This window comes from Azolla caroliniana, unplaced genomic scaffold, assembly GCF_043228905.1.
Source record: "Azolla caroliniana isolate FFs.n. ecotype wild unplaced genomic scaffold, voAzoCaro1.0.p SCAF_6, whole genome shotgun sequence".
NCBI classification, from domain to species: Eukaryota; Viridiplantae; Streptophyta; class Polypodiopsida; order Salviniales; family Salviniaceae; genus Azolla; species Azolla caroliniana.
This window is the reverse complement of record NW_028230441.1, coordinates 11,888,139-11,906,032: the sequence shown is the minus strand read 5'-3', so window position 1 is coordinate 11,906,032 and position 17,894 is coordinate 11,888,139. Positions and strand designations below refer to the sequence as shown.

Here is a 17,894-nt window from a genome sequence, read left to right as displayed (position 1 = left end):
TTTTCGCATTCCAAGCTCGGGGGGCTTGCTTTAGACCATAAAGTGACTTTTTGAGTTGACACACTACCGACCTGTTCAACTCCAATTGAAAATCGGGGGGTTGGATCATATAGACCCGTTCTTCAAGGTCACCTTGAAGAAACACATTCTTCACGTCCATTTGGTGAAGATGCCATCCCCTTTCCGCAACAACAGCCAGTACCACACGAACCGTCGTCATCTTCACTACCAGAGCGAAGGCCTCGTCATAGTCAATTTTGTGCGTCTGTGCGTATCCACTCGCCACTAACTGGGCCTTGTACCAGTTGACCGAACCGCCGCCATTGTAATTTACCTTATATACCCACTTACAACCGATCGGTTTACAATGATGAGGAGGGTAAACTAGGTCCCATGTGTCGTTGGCATTGAGTGCCCGCATTTCTTCCTCCATAGAAGCATGCCAATTTGCGTCTTTCATTGCTTCTGCGTAGCTCTGCGGCTCACGCACTTCCGCCACCTTGGTCATGTACACATAGTGATGTGCCATGTACTCATTGTATCTGTACCGTTTTAAGAGGATCTTTTGGCGGGTTGACTGGCGCAAATTTTCAGCAGCCGGTTTGAGGCCCTTCTTGGCCAGTTCAGACTTCATTTCTGAAGTTCCACCTTCATCCTTTCCGGAGTCATATCGCTTCGATCTGACCTTTCATTGCCGGTTTCGTATCCCAACATCTTCTTCTTCCCCTTCTCTTCGCGCGTGAACCATCTCCTCGGTTCCTTGCGCAGGGAGAGCATAGTAGAGTTTCCACTCCTCATCGATTCTTCATTTGATTGGTCATTCTGACTCAGTCCATCATTTGGCCCACTCAGCCGGAACGAGATCAGACTCTCTTCTAGAGTACAGAATTCCTCATCTTCTACCTAAACCTCTCTGGGTTCACTAGCCTCATCCTCCGGAATCGGGTCTTTGTCGGGAGTTAGAGTCGGTAGAGAGTACCATGATGCCAACTCATCAAACTCGACATCTCGACTTACTCGAACATGTTTAGTTTGGGGGTTATAACAATTATACCCCTTCTGTTCATGTGAGTAGCCAACAAGTATACACTTCTCCGACTTCGGATCCAACTTCCTCCGCTTCTCATCCAGTACATGCACATATGCCATGCTACCGAATATCCGAAGGTGTCTCAAATTCGGCTTCCACCCGAAATACAACTCATGTGCTGACACCTTATCTCTAATCCGGTTTTGGATGTAGACAACCGTCCGGACCACCTCAGCCCAGTAGAACCTAGGCATGCTTTTCTCCTCCAGCATTGCCCTTGCCGTGTCGATAATCGACCGATTCTTTCTCTTGGCCACACCATTTTGTTCCAGTGAGTATCGGCACTTGAATTCTCTCTGAATTCCTCTTTGCTGCAAATAACTATTGAATTGGCCAAAAAAGTATTCTTTTCCGCCATCCGACCGTAGGCACTTGATCTTTCTTTCTGTTTCCCTCTCGACTAAGCTTTGTAGATTCCAGAAACAGTCAAAGACATCACTTTTCCTCTCAATGAGGTAGATCCATGAGTGTCGGTCCCCATACATCTGGATGGATTAAGCCAAGCTTGTTACAGATCTGGTTTTGTTCGGTGGGGAATGGAAGCCGATGTTGCTTCCCCAGTTGGTAGGCTTACATATTTAGGCCTTCAAGCCACTGAATTTCGGCAATCTGAGAACAACCTGTTTCAATTGCAGGTTTTGAAGCCTCTGGTAGTTGACGTGGCCGATCTGCTTGTGCCAGAGATCAATTTTGATTCAGTCTTTTGTCCTTTAGCAAACAAGGCGGTGCCTACGTCATTGGTGTTGAGGATGAACATCCTCTCGTCTCTGCGCCCTTGCGCAATTATCCGGCCCTCTTCCTCGATGAAGCACCTAAGGTGCGTAAACCGCACCTGCATTCTCTGGTTGATGATTTGTCCGATAGACACCAGGTTCTTTGTGATTGTCGAAATGTGAAGTACTTTCATCAACTTTCCCTTTTGTTCGACATGGATTAAAGGAACTTCTCCGACATGCACAATCAGGTGAAGGATGTCGTCTCCGGTTTCGAGAATTCCTGGTTGTTTCGGTTTCTCTAAAAACGAGAACCACTCTATATGGCTTGTCATGTGATTAGATGCTCCAGAATCAACCTACCACACTTCCTCCGATCTGGAAGTGGTCTTCTTCATCGAGTTCTCAGACATGCACAATCAGGTCAGCGGTGTCGTCCCCGGTTTCGACAATTCCTGGTTGTTCCGGTTTCTCTAAAAATAAGAACCACTCTATATGGCTTGTCATGTGATTAGATGCCCCAGAATCAACCTACCACACTTCCTCCGATCCGGAAGTGGTCTTCTTCATCGAGTTTGTCTTGTGCTTCATAATGAAGGTTGGCCCTTTACTGGTCTTCCCGGTTCCGAATCCATCCGATCCTTCTGTGTAGTGCGAGCTTTGCCGGATCTGGATTTGTCCGATTCGGCACGCTTCTTCCAGCACTCGCTTTCTCTGTGGCCTTTCTTACCACAATACCAACATTCCGTGTCGACCTTCCCTTGCCAGTTTCCGGCGTCGTTTTGACTCCCCCTGCTCGTGGAGGGTCCGAAATTGTTGTCGAAATTGTCTCGGTGCCTTCAATTCTGCTCTTGCCGGTCGCCTCCATTGCGTGCCGACCTACATCGTCCTCCACGCCCACTAGGCCGATCCGCCTCCATGTACAACATCCGATTGTCTAGTTGAGTGGTCTACGACCCACTCACGTGGTTTTCTTCGACCATCAACATCGATCGCAGGTCGAAGAAGGACGATGGCTTCTCCCAAGTGCAGATCGCCCTTCGGATTGGCCCATACCGTTGTGCTAGGCCACCGAGGCAGATTTGTACCATTTCGTCTTCATCCACCGTCACATTGATGGACCTGAGCGCGTCACAAATCTCCTTTATTTTGGTGGTGTACTCCGTAACCGACATATCTCTCTATCGGATGTTGTTCAGCTCTTGCCAAAGCTGCAACTTACGGGTTGTGGTATGTGCGGCAAAAATCTTCCGAAGATTTTCCCAGGCCTCCTTCGGCGTTTTTGCATCCTTGATGTAGCTGAGCATCTAATCGTGCACATAGGATGCGAGGCAATACAACACTCTACTCGCTCCTTGTTCCCATGCTGGGAAGTCCTTATGTGCCGGCTCCGGCGCTACATTGTTCGTTCCTTCCACATAGCTCTAGTAACCATGCTCAAGTACGTACTTGTGCATTTTATATGACCAAGATGCATAGTTGCTCCGGTCGAGCTTTTTTGTGGGAAGCGTACTTGCCATACCTCTATCCATCTTGGTTCTCTTCTGTTCTTCATTGGGTGTTAGGCTTTGTCTTCTAAAGTGTCTGTCGGCGGTAGAGAAGTCTCAACCCTCGTGTTCTGATACCATGTTAAAGTTAATATGCGGAAGCATATGACAAACCGACTCAGCCGGATACCAACAGAACGTAGAGAAGAAGCTTTAATGGAGACCTTACACAGAGAATACATGGGAGAGACAAAGAGAACAGAACATAAACTCAATTCAAAAATAATAATCCTCTCTATACATAGAATGTGATCAGAGAGCACTTTTATACAAGTCCATAAAGGATTGACAGAATGACTGACAGGTACTTCAATGCTCATACGAGCGACTGACACTGACTCCCAAAAATATTCCTACGTACTAGGCTAGATCCGTAGGCCTCTAACGGTCTACCGGTTTCAATCCGATCCGGTTCTCCGTTCCAGATACCGATCCAGCTTTGGCTTATTCAGCCAATCCGGATCCAGTTTGAGCTTGCTCGCTCAACAGTTTTGAGAATGAACATTCTTCCATCTCAGTGCCCTTGTGTGATGATCCGGCATTCCTCCTTGATGAAGCATCCATGGTGAATGAACCAGACCTGCATACCTTGATCTACGATCTGACTGACTGACACTAAGTTCTCGGTGATTCCCTTCTGACCGACATGGCTCAATGGGCCATCTCCAATGTGCACGATGGGATGTGGGGTGTCATCCCCGGTTTTGACTACCCCCGGCTTCTCCGGCTTCTCGAGAAAGGAGAACCACTCTTTGTGGTTCATCATGTGGTTTGAAGCTCCCATCCGGTTGGCCTTATAGCTTCATTACGAGGGTGGTCCCGATCCGGCTTTCATTGAGCCTCCAACGAAGTGCGATCGATGACGCCTGTCCGCGTCTTTTCGGTTCGATCCAGCTTTGTCCGAATCAGCTCTCTTCTTCCAGCACTCGCTTTCTCTGTGGCCCTTTTGGCCATAATACCAGCATTCTGTTTCGGCCTTTCCTTGTCAGTTTCCCACTCTACGGCCTTACTCCCCCTGCCTCCGGAGGGTTAAGAATTGTTGTCGGCACCATCTTTGTGCCTGTGATTCTGCTCATGTTGGCCGCCTGCATTGAGCGCAGATTCACCTCGTTCCCCATGACCACGGGACCTCTCTTCCTTCGTGTACAACATCTTGTTGTCTGTGTGCATGCTTGTCGACGCACCCATGTGGTTCTCCTCTACAAGGAGCATCGATTATAAGTCGAAAAAGGAGGGCGTATTCACCCTTGTACATACCGCAGTCCCGAATGCTCCGAACTTCGACGCCAAGCCCCCGAGACAAACCTGCACCATCTCATCCTCCGCGATGGTCACGTTGATGGAGGCAAGTGAATCGCAGATGTCTTTGATTCAGGCTGTGTAGTCAACCACTCACATTTCCTTCTATCGAATATTGCTCAGCTCCTATCGGAGTTGCCACTTCTGGGCTGTGGTGCTTGTGGCGAAGACCTTTTTAAGGTTTCCCCAAGCTTCCTTTGGTGTCTTGGCGTCTCGGATATGGCTAGGTAGTTGATCAGGGACACTAGACACAAAGTAGTACATTGCCCTGCTTGCCGCTTGTTCCCAAGCCAGGAAGTCCCTGTGTGTCGCATCAGGTGCCATATCATTAGCTCCGTCGACATAACTCTAGTAGCCATGCCCGAGCAAGTACTAGTGCATCTTGTACGACCAAGATGCATAGTTGGATTTGTCGAGCTTCTCCATCGGGAGCGAGCTAGCCATTCCTCGGTCCATTCTCTCCTTCTTGTTCTTTACCGGGTGTTAGGGTTTGTCTATGAGCATCACTCGACAGCAATAGAGGATTCTCAACCCACGCGCTTTGATACCATGTAAAAGATAATATGCGGACGCTAAGATAAAACTGGCTAGTCCGGATAACAGCAAAACACAGAACGGAGGTTTAATGGAAAGCTTGAATACACCGGAGAGACAGAGGGAGCATAACAGTGAAAAATCAATTCAAAATAATAACACTTTGTACATACAAATGTCCTACATAACACTTTTTATACAAGTCCTTAAAAGGACTGGCAAATGTACTAACAAGTACTTCACTGCTCATATGAGCGACTAACACTAACTCCAAGGAATATGCCTACGTCCTAGGCTAAGATTGTAGGCCTCTAACTTCCTACTGGTTACAATATGATCCGTCTCTTCGATAAAGATCTGGACACCTATCCAGTTCTCCATTCTGGACACCGGTCCAGATCCGGTTGAGCTTGTCACCTCAACATATACCCCATTGTGGGCTTTTTGCTGACTTGATGCTTATTAATAGAAGGTGTTGTTGCTCAAGCTATTTTCTTAAGTCATTTCCCATTAAGTGTTCATTAATTGTAACCCTAACTCCTCTCTTACACACACATAACATTAACTTTAGCTTCTTAATCAAACACGTCGTTAATCACTTACATACTTAGATATTAACTAACCCACAGTTACTTATCTACTTCCTTACAGAAGTCATTGAAGTTCATTAAATCTAGCTAACACACATTCAACACATCTAGCAACATGAACACATTAATCCTTATATTCATTAACTATTATAGTGTAATTCTCATCACCCGAGAATAACACGTGGTAGGCGTATCCTTCAACCATGGACAATGTCACAAAATTCAATTGTGAAGTTAAGACATCTTCAACAAATCATATTTATCAACCATGTTGACTTTTCTTTTCTTCTCCTCACTTTTTGGCTCAAGAGAACCCAAGTTCACTCCTCACAAATATTCTCCCATCTATCAACATTACAAGATTTGCTATTTTGGTTAGTTTTAAATATAACTCTCACAAACAAATAAGACTCAAGATGGCGAATTGGGCTCCTTTGAGTATTTCTTCGCAAGTACCTTAACTGGCATTCAAGTAATGTCCTTTGATTTCCCATTTCACTTTGAGACTTGAATATATCTTCTACTACGGGTAGGAAACGGTCTCTCCAATGTCATTCCGACAAATGAAAGGACTTCTTGCTCAGGTCTAAGTTGCATGGTTTGCTGGAACATAATTAGAATCAGACAAAGGATGCATTTGCATAATACAATTACATTTTGGTGGTAACGGTGTGATTATCTTACAATGCCATTTCTCAAGGTCGAATATGAAGAGGAAAGAAAATGTTATCAATCCTCCTAAAGGAAAGAATATGAACTCAATTGTGGAATCATAGAGAAGGATATGGAAATTTTTGGTTCTTGGAAGCAAAACTATTTTGTAGATGCAATTATTAGTTTGGAGATATACATATGTTTTAAAGAATCGGATGGATTCTGTGCAACAGAAGAACTATGTGTGTGTGTATAGAGAGAGAGAGAGAGAGAGAAGAGAGAGAATTAGAATTAGAATTAGAATTTTTATCATCCATAAAGAGGCCAATTTTGACCTATGGGACCAGAGTATACATGTGTTCTTGATATATATCTCCTTCGTAAGAAGGGGTATTCATATGTTGAAGCACAAAGTCTCTATGTGTTAATAAAGCATACACATATGAGCTCAACCTTCTAGGTGGTGTCTTAAGTATGGATCTTAAGTTATCACTCCATCTGAGTATGTCAACATATCTTGAACGAATTGCACTATATGTTGAGCATGTGAAGAACAAGTGACATTCATCCTCTACCATGCCTGCATTGCATACTTTACATGTCTTCAAATTCGTTACATTTTGATACCATGATACAACTTCAATACCTAACTTGTGAGATCGAGTGCAAAGTAGTGTAAGGGCTCTACGAGCATTGCTACTCATATTGGTAATGAGATAAGGTTGGATACGATCAATAGACATTCTTGCTTTATATTGAGACCAACATTCGGGGTTGACATTTGCAATGTAGTATTCTAGCTTTGTCCTCTTAGCATCCTCCCACTTCATCCTTAATGATTCCACCAACCTTTCCTCAATCATTACATATTGCATAGCATTGCCTGAAAGCTCTAAAAGATCATCCACACCCCATCTTCTAAACCATTTCTTTATGTCAACAACCCAACTAGATGAGAGAATCTTACTTTTATGATTCTTTTGTAGCTTACATCCAACATTCCAAGGAAGATGTGGTAATTGATGATTCAGCATATTCTTGACTTTTGTAATGTATTTATATACTCTTTGGAGTGCCAATAGTTCTATGGGTTGAACACCCGTTTCCAAGAGCATAACTTGGTAAGAGGTAGTGCATTTAACTCCTAATTGCCTCCTTAAAAACATATTTTGAATTTTCTCAATCTCGTTCCATGCATTAAGAGAGATGGTGCCACCCCATACTTCTACTCCATAAAGCAATACTTGAGTTACCATGGCATTGAACAACATTAAGTTTACTTCCCATCCACAAGTATCACTTTGGTTACATTGGTTCTCCAAAAGGTAATATGATTTCCAACCGGCTTGGAGTCTAGAATCAAAGCATGTACTCCATTTATTTGTGATGGGTACATCAATACCAAGATATTTAAAGCTTTGAACAAATTGTATATGTTCACCTTTATATGTGAGCATACGGTAATGATGAGGTTGGATGATTTGCACTACCATCATTTTTGTTTTCTCCACATTCATTGCTAGTCCACTACGATGGCAAAATTCTTCTAATACCCCAAGTAAATGTTGCATACTATCAACATCATATGAGAAGAGTACCACATCATCTGCATATAGAAGCAATAAGATAACATGTTGCATCAAATTGGGGCCATTCAATCCTTCTTCTCTTGCAACCTTATTCACCACTTCTTCTAATTTATCAATACATAAGCCAAAGAGTGTGGGTGATAGTAGACATCCTTGCTTGACCCCCATGTCACTTATAAAGCTCTTTGAGAATCCACTATCCATTTTTAGTTGGCATTTAACTTGTTCATATAGGTGTGCAACCGCAACTCGGCACTCTAATGGCATGTCAATGTCTACCATTCTATTCCAAAGCTCACTTCGTGGTACGGTATCAAAAGCTTTCTTGAAATCAACAAAACAACAAAAAAGTGTTTTTCCTTGTAGTCGACTCTCTTCCATTATTACTCTTAATGTGACCAAATGATCCACGGTGGAGTGTTTTAGTGTAAATCCGGCTTGCCCAAGTGCTCTTTTGCTTGTGCTCTCAGCCCATGTGCTTATCTTTTGCTCCATAATAGTACTATATAATTTAGCAATAATTGAGATAACCATTATTGTACGATAATTTGCTACTTGATTCTTATCTCCGCCTTTAAATATTGGTTTAATCCAATTCATAAGCCAATCATTTGGAAATCCTTGTTTTATAGCTTGCTCTAAAATTGTCATTATCCAATGATGAGTGTGTGGCATTGTCCATTTTAAAAGCTTACTTGAGACATAGGTTGAATCTACTGCTTTCCCACTTGCCATCTTCTTTATTCCCTTATTGACATCATCAATATCGATACATGTAGTGCATGGAGTTTCAATTTTCTCAACCATAGGAGTCACACCTTCATGCATATATAACCTTTGTACATAGTCTAGCATCTCTTCATTTGTAAAGTGACCTTTCACATCTTCTTTCTTACCCTTGAGTTGTCCCCATGCTAATTTTGGTTTGAGCTTAAACAAGTTTTTCTTTTTCATCTCTTGCATTTGGAAATATCTAGAGAGAGAGAGAGAGAGAGAGAGAGAGAGAGAGAGAGAGAGAGAGAACTCAAGATTATAGAAAAACAAAACATTGCATTAATAAGGAGACAAGAATGACCAATATTATAAAAGAGACAGAGAAGGTGCTTATGTAGTCACCTTCTCTCTAAGTTCTCTCACTAGTACCGCCTCGTGGGAAAGAGGTCGTGTCTTAACTACTTAAAGAATATGTGTCTATGACAAACTAGTTACGATACAAGGAGGTGGGGTGTTCACACAATTGAGTATCCTAGAGTGTGTTCTCACTCATGGGAAGTTGAGGCTTGATTTTTATCTCGATGTAATTTTGCCTTATTCTCTTTTCTCCCGTCCCACCACTTGCACTACATACATCTGTTTTTATTTATTTCTACATATGCCTCCCAACAAATAACACTTGGGAATGTTTTGGACAATGTTTTTGAGTAACATAACAACTTGAATTTATGCTCCTTTGCAAATTCAATTGTCAATGCAGGAGTGGAATCCATTGTCGCATTGCAAGCAATGTTCAAATAACAAAGAAATTTAGACTAATAGTGCAATTCAGTGATCAAGTAAGAACACAGACGCAATTCTATTAAGTTACATGTAATCATGTATCTAAGTCCGACAAACAATTATCAAGCATGTTCCACTTGACACTTACAGAACTATCATTTTACAGAACACACTAGCAATGACAAGCAATATTAACATAAACCTTAAACTAAGTTGACTATTCACATTCATATGCTTCTATAGGTGACACATCACATCAAACCACATTGGATCTAAATAATGATAATTGATACTCATAAATGTACTATAACAAGTTTTGATCACACATTCAAAACCCATCATCTGCCATTTTTCCGCCATTGTGCAACTAAACATTAGAAAACAGGAAAGTGAATTAAATGGACCATGCCAAATCTTTTTCAGCTTACTCTAAACATCAGTTAAAAGTTACCAAAATGTAGTGTACATTCTTGTTGGAGGATTGCTCCATCCTTTTTAACCTCAGTTTTTGCATTCTTTAACACCACATTTGAATAATAGCCACATTTTCTCATGAAATTTAACATTATATCCCTATAATCATCTAGAGCGACCTCACAGAAATGGACTCTCCATTTGGATTAATCAAATCATGATGTGTAATACGTTTCTCCAATGATTCAACCATATGTTTCATTACAATCAAGCATCAGTTCATAGCAAAAGGACTCCATCATATAAGGACAATATTTCAGCATTACATCTCATGAAATTTAATGTTATGTTCCCATTATCATCTAGAGCTACCTCACAGAAACAGGTTTCTCTGTCTGGATTAATGAAATTCTTTTTTATTACAATCAAGCATCATCTTACAGCAAAAGGACAATGGACAACATTTCCATATTGCCCACATTTATCTCATGACATTCAACATTATGTTCTCACAGAAATGGGCTTATCCGTCTGGATTAATGAAGTTACAAATGTGCCATATGCATCTCCTAGGATTCAACAGTATGTTTTATTAAAATCAAGCATCATCTTACAGCAAAAGGACCATGGACAACATTTCCATATTGCCCACATTTTTCTCATGAGATTCAACTCTATGTTCCCAATATAATCTAGAGTTATATTACAGAAATGATCATCTCTCCATATCTGGATTAATCGAAGTATTGTGCCATTTGCACAGCTTTCCTAGAGTACCCACATTTCTCGTAGAACCCGACATTATGTTCACTACAGTCAAGGATCACCTTATAGCAATGGGCATCTCTGGCATAACCTGTCAAGAACTGGATGATATGTTGTCCGAGGTGATGGCCGCGCATTGTCGCATCCACAACTACATCTTCTATGTGACCAACACGTCCACACCCATGAATAAACTTATTTTCTATGAGAAGGGTACCTGATGCAATTATTCTGCCCTTATCTTCAATCACAGCTATGAAATATGGAGGAGGGCTACTGTTGTTATTCTCTATGTTGAAGATCTCTTCGAACCTTCTGGTAAACTCTGGTTCTGAGACACTCCCAACAGTAGTGAGCTTAGATAGAAGATCTACGAATCCTTTTGAGAAATCGGAAGGAGCGAGGGGACGTATGATGTACTCCTTATCCATGCTCTCTCTCTCTCTCTCTCTCTCTCTCTCTCTCTCTCTCTCTCTCACACACACACACACACATAAACGTATGGAATAAATAGCCTGGCCAATTTGCTAACAATCACAGAGTATCAGAAAACAGAAAACAGCGGTGGATTTTTCTGCAATTTCCATAGATCTTAGGAGGGTTGAATGACTGTTTACCTGAAAAACATATGCTGGACATTACAGTGTAACTCGTTCCACGGTGAATTGGGAGGGGACAAACATAGGAGGTTGTAGGAGGGAGACGATAGTTTCAATGGTGCTTGCTGGATGAGGAGGTATGTATCTTCCTGCAAGGGATGTCTCGGTTATCTGAAACAAACAAATCATGGAGGAAGGGCACAAGGTCCAGGTCCAGGCACAGGCACAGGCACAGGCACAGGCACAGGCACAGGCACAGTGTTTGGGCAAAGTCTCTAGCCCTTACTCGAATTTTTCCTGCTTCTTGCGATCTTAATCGGAATTTTAAAATTTTAAGTGGCCACTTTCCTACAAGCGATAATGTCAACCCGAACATGTTGAAAATAAAAATTTAGCACCTACTAAATCAAATACTGTTTTTTTAGCACATACCAAATCAAATAAATTACAAAATTTTGGATCCAAATATATATATATATATATATATATATTATTTATTTATTTATTTCAAAAAACGTTTACTAACTTTTTCAAGACTTTGTAAACTCACATAAGCAACATTTTAGATCAAATCCATGTATCAAATCTATCAAAAAATAAAGAAGAAAGAGGAAGGCTCACATAAGCTTACACGCACATGCAAATCCACGTATGTAAATGTAAAAGAAATTGAGGGAACAAATATATTGCAAACAATATTGAAGAAAAAGATCAAGAGAGAAAACAGTAGTGCATATTGTGGTGTCCCTTTTTATGTGCATTTCGCAATATGTTAAAAGCAGATGACAATATAAATGCAAGGTAATAATGCAAGATAATGCAATACATATACATGCCTCTTTGTAATTTATTCTTGTCTATTCTCATCATCATATTGTGCCTTTTTTGTGTTGATAACTTCCTCCCATTTTTCAACCTAAAAAAAGTAGTGTATACATATATTAAAACAAGATGACATTACAAATGCAAGGTAATATTGCAAGATAGTGCAATATACATGCCTCCTTGTGATTTATTCTTGTCTATTCTCATCATCTTTTTGTGCTTTGTTTGTGCTGAGATAATTTGTTGTACATAATTTCGTCCCTATCCTCCACTACATGTGTGTGAAATACATGTTTTGTTTTTCCAAAATGAAGCTACTTTCCCATTAGTTAGGAAGGATTATTACATAGAGAGTCTACAAGGAGACTTATACACACATCGGGGAGTCTTCCTCCGATCAAGTAAAAGAAGATGAGCCTAGTTACAATGCCTTGCGGCCTAACTTAATGTAAGAAGCTACCTATATCTAAGGCGGTGCCCTTCAATGTTGCCTAGTACGAGTCGGCTCTTGGGGCCTACAACGAAGAGAGGGTGTGGCAGGTGAGTAGGAAACAACCAACGTGGGGGCTGGTAATTCCACCTCGGGCCACTCCCGCCTTGCATCACCATAGGTGTGTTCCTCCATTTCTGCCAAAAGCGCAACCGGGCAGAGATCACGTTGTTGGAGTGGCTGCAAATCTCTTCCAGTTGCCCTCGTAGGCAGCTGATAATCGCTTTGATTCTCATCTCAAATGTGTTTATTCATATAGTTATGTTGTAGTAAGTAAATAGTATGTCAAATTCGTCTAATTTGAAAGGGCATCATTTCACTTTGGAATTCAAAGATGTTGTGTTGATATTTGTGGATGGTTCTCCATACTCAAATACATTCATGGAATCACTTTGGATGCAGTATTATATATACAATTGAATGCAATGGTCATTGATCCTCTGGTACACTTCCGTATACATGTACCATGGTACCATAGAGGTCTTGAAGAATCAACATTCTATCAAGGTTTATGGATAAACCTTTGTCTGCAAAAAAGAACTTTAAAGCATCTTGATTTCCTAGCTATTCCTTGAAAGGGATGGAAATCAAGACAATGTTATCAAATATATATATATTGCATCATCCCCAAGCACCCAATATCCTATATAAAGATTGACGAGAGTATGTGATAATGGGCTCTCAAGATTCAAGCAATTTGACGTCACATTGTGTTGGTATTTCTCCAACAATCCTAGAAACACCATCATGTACTAATGTTACAACTAACCCGACCCATGGAAATAACGAAACGCACATGAAAATTCCTCTTTCAAGAGTATATCAACATGATGTTCACACCTCAACAACGTTGTCGTGAAGATTTCTGGCAATGGCGAGAAAAACTACCGAGAGCGGGAGAATTGGGAATGTGCACATGTGCACAAACAAAAGGGATGTGTGTGCATGCACCTTAGGAAAAATAGGGAATATAAAGTGCAAATAGGACGTGAAAGATAGAATATAATGTGTACGTTAAGCTGCACGTAGGAAGAGGGGAGTGATAAGTGGGTGAGGAAATCAAGAAAGAATGTTGTAACGGTTGCATTGTAATGATGACCCCACCCCCTTCTAAGCTATAAAAAGGGAGGGCCGATGACTTTTGTGGGGGCTCGCTATTTTTGGGGATTTTGAGGTCGAAGGTTTTTTCTGTCTGCTGGGGTTATCCTAATTCAGCTGATGGAGTCCACCAAACTGAACGAATTAGCGGAGACTGAATCGGCCGATCGTGTCAACCGAACCCGGGTCAAATAGTTTAGCCAGTCAAGACCGGAAGAGGGCCCAGACAAGTCGAGAGCCTGACCCACCAACTCGTTTGGACAAGCGGATTCCGGGACGGCGGCAAGAAATCATCCACGCTAGAAGAAATGAATTGATCCATCCGATGGATCAAAGCTTCAAGGTAAACGCCTTTCACCATCCTCCCCGGTGGTCCCACTCAAGCCAACCCGCAAGCCATGGATATCCATGACATCTTTGATGAACCTGACGTGAAAGGGTGATAAGGGAGGATATGATAAGAGGAAATGAGCTCGCGGAAGTGATGGAAGTGGCCATTGACCACCTGGTAAATGCTCGAGAGAGCTCTGCTTGCCTCGACACGCCAAGCAGATTTAACGGACGAGATGTTACAAGTTATTTGGAGGCCTATAGGGGGCCTATAAGGCTGAAATACTCATGAGGGACATCTTAGACGAAAGCCGACTAAACAACTTAACCAGGGTCGTAACCTTGAGCATCCACGCTGAGGTGCTCAAGATGTAAGCGGTCTGTCGCAACTGGGAGATCTCAGAGGGAAGGCTCCTCGAGCGGTATGGTCTTGACTGATGCGGATCGATCGACCACAACCAGTTATCATGTGTGTACGCGGGTGAAGAGATAAAAAATGGCAGAAATTAATAGAAGACGAAAAACCAAAGTACAGAGACACAAGTATTTTAATGTGGAAACCCTAATAGGGAAAAACCACGGGAGTCCACAAACTCCGAACAGAATCACTATATGAGAAAGAAGAAGAAAGAAAGATATATTAACGTCCTCTAAGGCCAAATTTGGCCCATGAGACAATTGGTTTACAACAAAAGAGTATTTATCTAATCATCATAACTAAAATAAAATTAAGTAAAAAATAGAACTTAAACTAAAGGAGTTCTACTAGTGTACAATACGTAGTATACTCGAAGGTGACTATACACTAAGCCTAATTTTATTTCCAACAAGAAGTTGCAAGGCAATGACCTTGAGTTCTTCTTCATCTGGCTGATGGATACAAAGGAGTTCCAATCTCTCTCTCTCTCTCTCTCTCTCTCTCTCTCTATGCTAGATAAAATGACTGTTCCATTAATGATTTGCCCTATTTATACTAATACATCCTATAGACTATTTACAAATCTAGCCCAAATAGGCACGATAAAACCTAATTACAAATATGGCCATATCCAGATGCGTCTTTGGATTCGGTTTCCCTTCTACTTTGGATCTATTTGATTCAGCTCACACTCCTCCATCCGGCTTTGACTCCTTCTCATCCAAGGCTAGGTCTCTGAACTCCAATCTGCATTGTGCTTACTTCCCATCCGGAGGGACCCGTTTCCTAACAAACTCCCCCTTCACTCCGGCATGGGGTGCTTCTTCAATCCGACATGTCTCTGTTAACTCTTAGGCCGGACAATGGCCTAACACGGGGTGTCTACTGAAGACACTTCATCAAAGGGGTGTTACGGCAAGAGGATTAGAATCAACAATTAATTCGACTTAATTAGGCTACTTAGTAAGATCGTCCTTAATAATCACACGCGTAAGATATAACAATGAATGCAGAACGGCAATTAACACAGAGAGATAAAAACACTAAGCTTTATTAATTAACCGCTGCTCATTACATTGTATCCGGGCCTTTAAATAGGTTTCCGGTCTGTAGTACAAAACGGTGCCATCCGCACCTGTTCGGGATCGGTCCGGATCCGGAACGGCATTCTGATTTCGGTCCGTCCGTCCACACTCATAGCTTACTTAGAACCATTCCTAACAATTAAATAACTCCCCGTTTCACACTCTGGACTCCTTTGCCGGCCGGTAACACATGGCACGCCCGTGGGACAGTACCTTGTATGTCGAATCCACATCCGACCCTTGCTATTCTTCGTCCAAAATATCCAGAATGCTTTGTTCGAGATTCTCCAATGGTTCATCTAGAATTGGTTGTTGTTGTTGTTGTGGTTGCTGTCGCTGCTCTGTTGATGGCTGCTGCAACGGGTCCTTTGGTGGTTGTTGCGGCTGCTCCTCCGTTTGTTGCTCTGACACCGGCGTCTCCGTCGTTGCTCCCTCCGTCGTAGTGGTCTCCGGTTGACTGGTTCCGGCCTGGCCCTCGGCTTGCGACGGTTCCTCATCACTAAGGTTAACCGTTGCCGCTTCCCGTGCTTTTTCTTCCCGAACCCGAGACCGCTCGTAACTTTCAAACTGGATTTGAGCGTCCAGCCTATCATCGTCTAGCTGAGCTACGAGTTTCCGGACCTGTGCCAACTGTTCATCCACCAAGACTTGGAAGTAGTCGGCTAGCTCGTCCCGTATGGCGGTGAAGTCCTCAGAAGTCAACGTGTAACAATCATCTCCTTCCTTCCGCCGGTTTGCCACGTCTACCCGTAGCAATTGGAGTTCCGCCGCATTTTGTGCCCACTTTGTCCACCATCTTACGGAGCTTTCGTCAATCAAGCGTTTTGTCTGATTTAGCCATTTGCCCGGAGGATGCACTGAATCCGGTCCGTTCCCAACTGCGATTTGATCTGCGCAGCTTGTCGTTCCTCCTTCAATTGCTTGATGATTTTGACATTGTCTTCCGCCTGCTCCTTGTAATGCGTCAATTGCCTTTGATATGTGCTTTGTAATTTTTGCAATACTGTTGACGCTCTCTCCTTTTCTTCCTGCTGCTACTTCTAGAGCTCCATCTAGACCTTCTCCGCCTCGTCCAACCATCTTGTATTTTCCACACGTTCGTCGGCGATCGCCGTCGCGGTCCGATCAACTTCCTGCTGGAGTTCGGCCATCCGTTCCTTATGCTCCGTTTCCAGCTGTTTGAAGTCCCGGTGCAGGTGCTCAAAATCATCTGTCTTTTGCTTGAGCCGTGCGTTGATCTGTCGACGAGCCCGGTCCTCGCGGTCCTTCTGCTGGCAGAGCTCTTCCTTTAGCCGTTCAATTTCCGTTTCCGCCGTCTTCCGCAGCTTGTCCTTTTCCTGCAGCACTTTGTCTTTTTCCTCCCGTAGCCGATCGTACACTTGATGGCCTTTCCGGAGGCTCTCCTCTGCCCGGCGGAGGTTCTCAGCAGTCGTCTTTAATTTGGCTTTGGCCGTTGTCTTCAATTCCCGTTCCCGGCTCCTTAGCGCTTCTTGTGCGGCAAGTTCATCTCTCAATTCCGCAAGCTCCTGGGCTTACGCTGCATCTCTCTCTGGAACGGTTTCCGTTGCTGGGGTCTTATTGGTATGTACAGGTTGATCTGTTTCTTTATTCTGTACAGTTACCAGAGTCACCGGTGATTGGATCTGTGTTGCCGTTAAGGCCATTTTGGCCATCTCTCCCATGACCTGATCCAAGTCTTTTTCAAGGCACTGGATTCTAGACCGGGCCGTCTCTAGTTGTTCGGTTGTGACAAGCAACCGTTCGCTTTGCGCTCTTTCTTCCGCCTCAATATACCCCACTGCTCCGGCAATCTATTCACCTATCCACCGGAGCCATAGGCTACCGGTGCATTGTTGTTGTGCTTGCACGGAGGTTTGACAGATGGGCTCGCTTGTAGATGGGTGGTCCCGCCTGATTGCACCGAGTTGCAATTCCGTTTCTGCCCGTGGACCACCCTGCTATCCTGGTTCCCCTTGCGCTTCTTCTTGGTTGGCCGAGGGAAGCTGTATTAACCTTTCCGGCTCTGGCGGAATGGGACTTGCCGGTGGTGCCGGTGGTGTAGGGGCTTTTGATTCCGGTGTCGTGCGCACCGGTTCCGGTTCCTCCCTTGGCATGGGAGTCTCAGTATGGGGAGCCGGTGTTCCCTCCGTCTGAGGGTCCAAACGTTTCCCGGCTGCCTCAACGGTCCTTGCCGACGACCGTCGCTGGAGGTGCTCCGTAGGCTCCTCCTCTATTTCCTCTTCCTGAGTCCCGGCATTGAGTTTTGCCGCCAAGGGGTTCGCTTCTCTATTCACCGGTCGGCGGAGTGTAACCTTTACGGGCCGTACCGGTGGTTCCTCCTACGCATCCGTTGGCTG

General features: G+C 43.3%; 1 pseudogene; it reads right to left on the bottom strand.

Moving 5' to 3' along the window:
- Positions 1-10,494: 10,494 nt before the first annotated feature.
- LOC147863094 (glucosamine 6-phosphate N-acetyltransferase pseudogene) lies at positions 10,495-11,188 on the bottom strand (annotated as a pseudogene).
- Between the last annotated feature and the right edge of the window lie 6,706 nt (positions 11,189-17,894).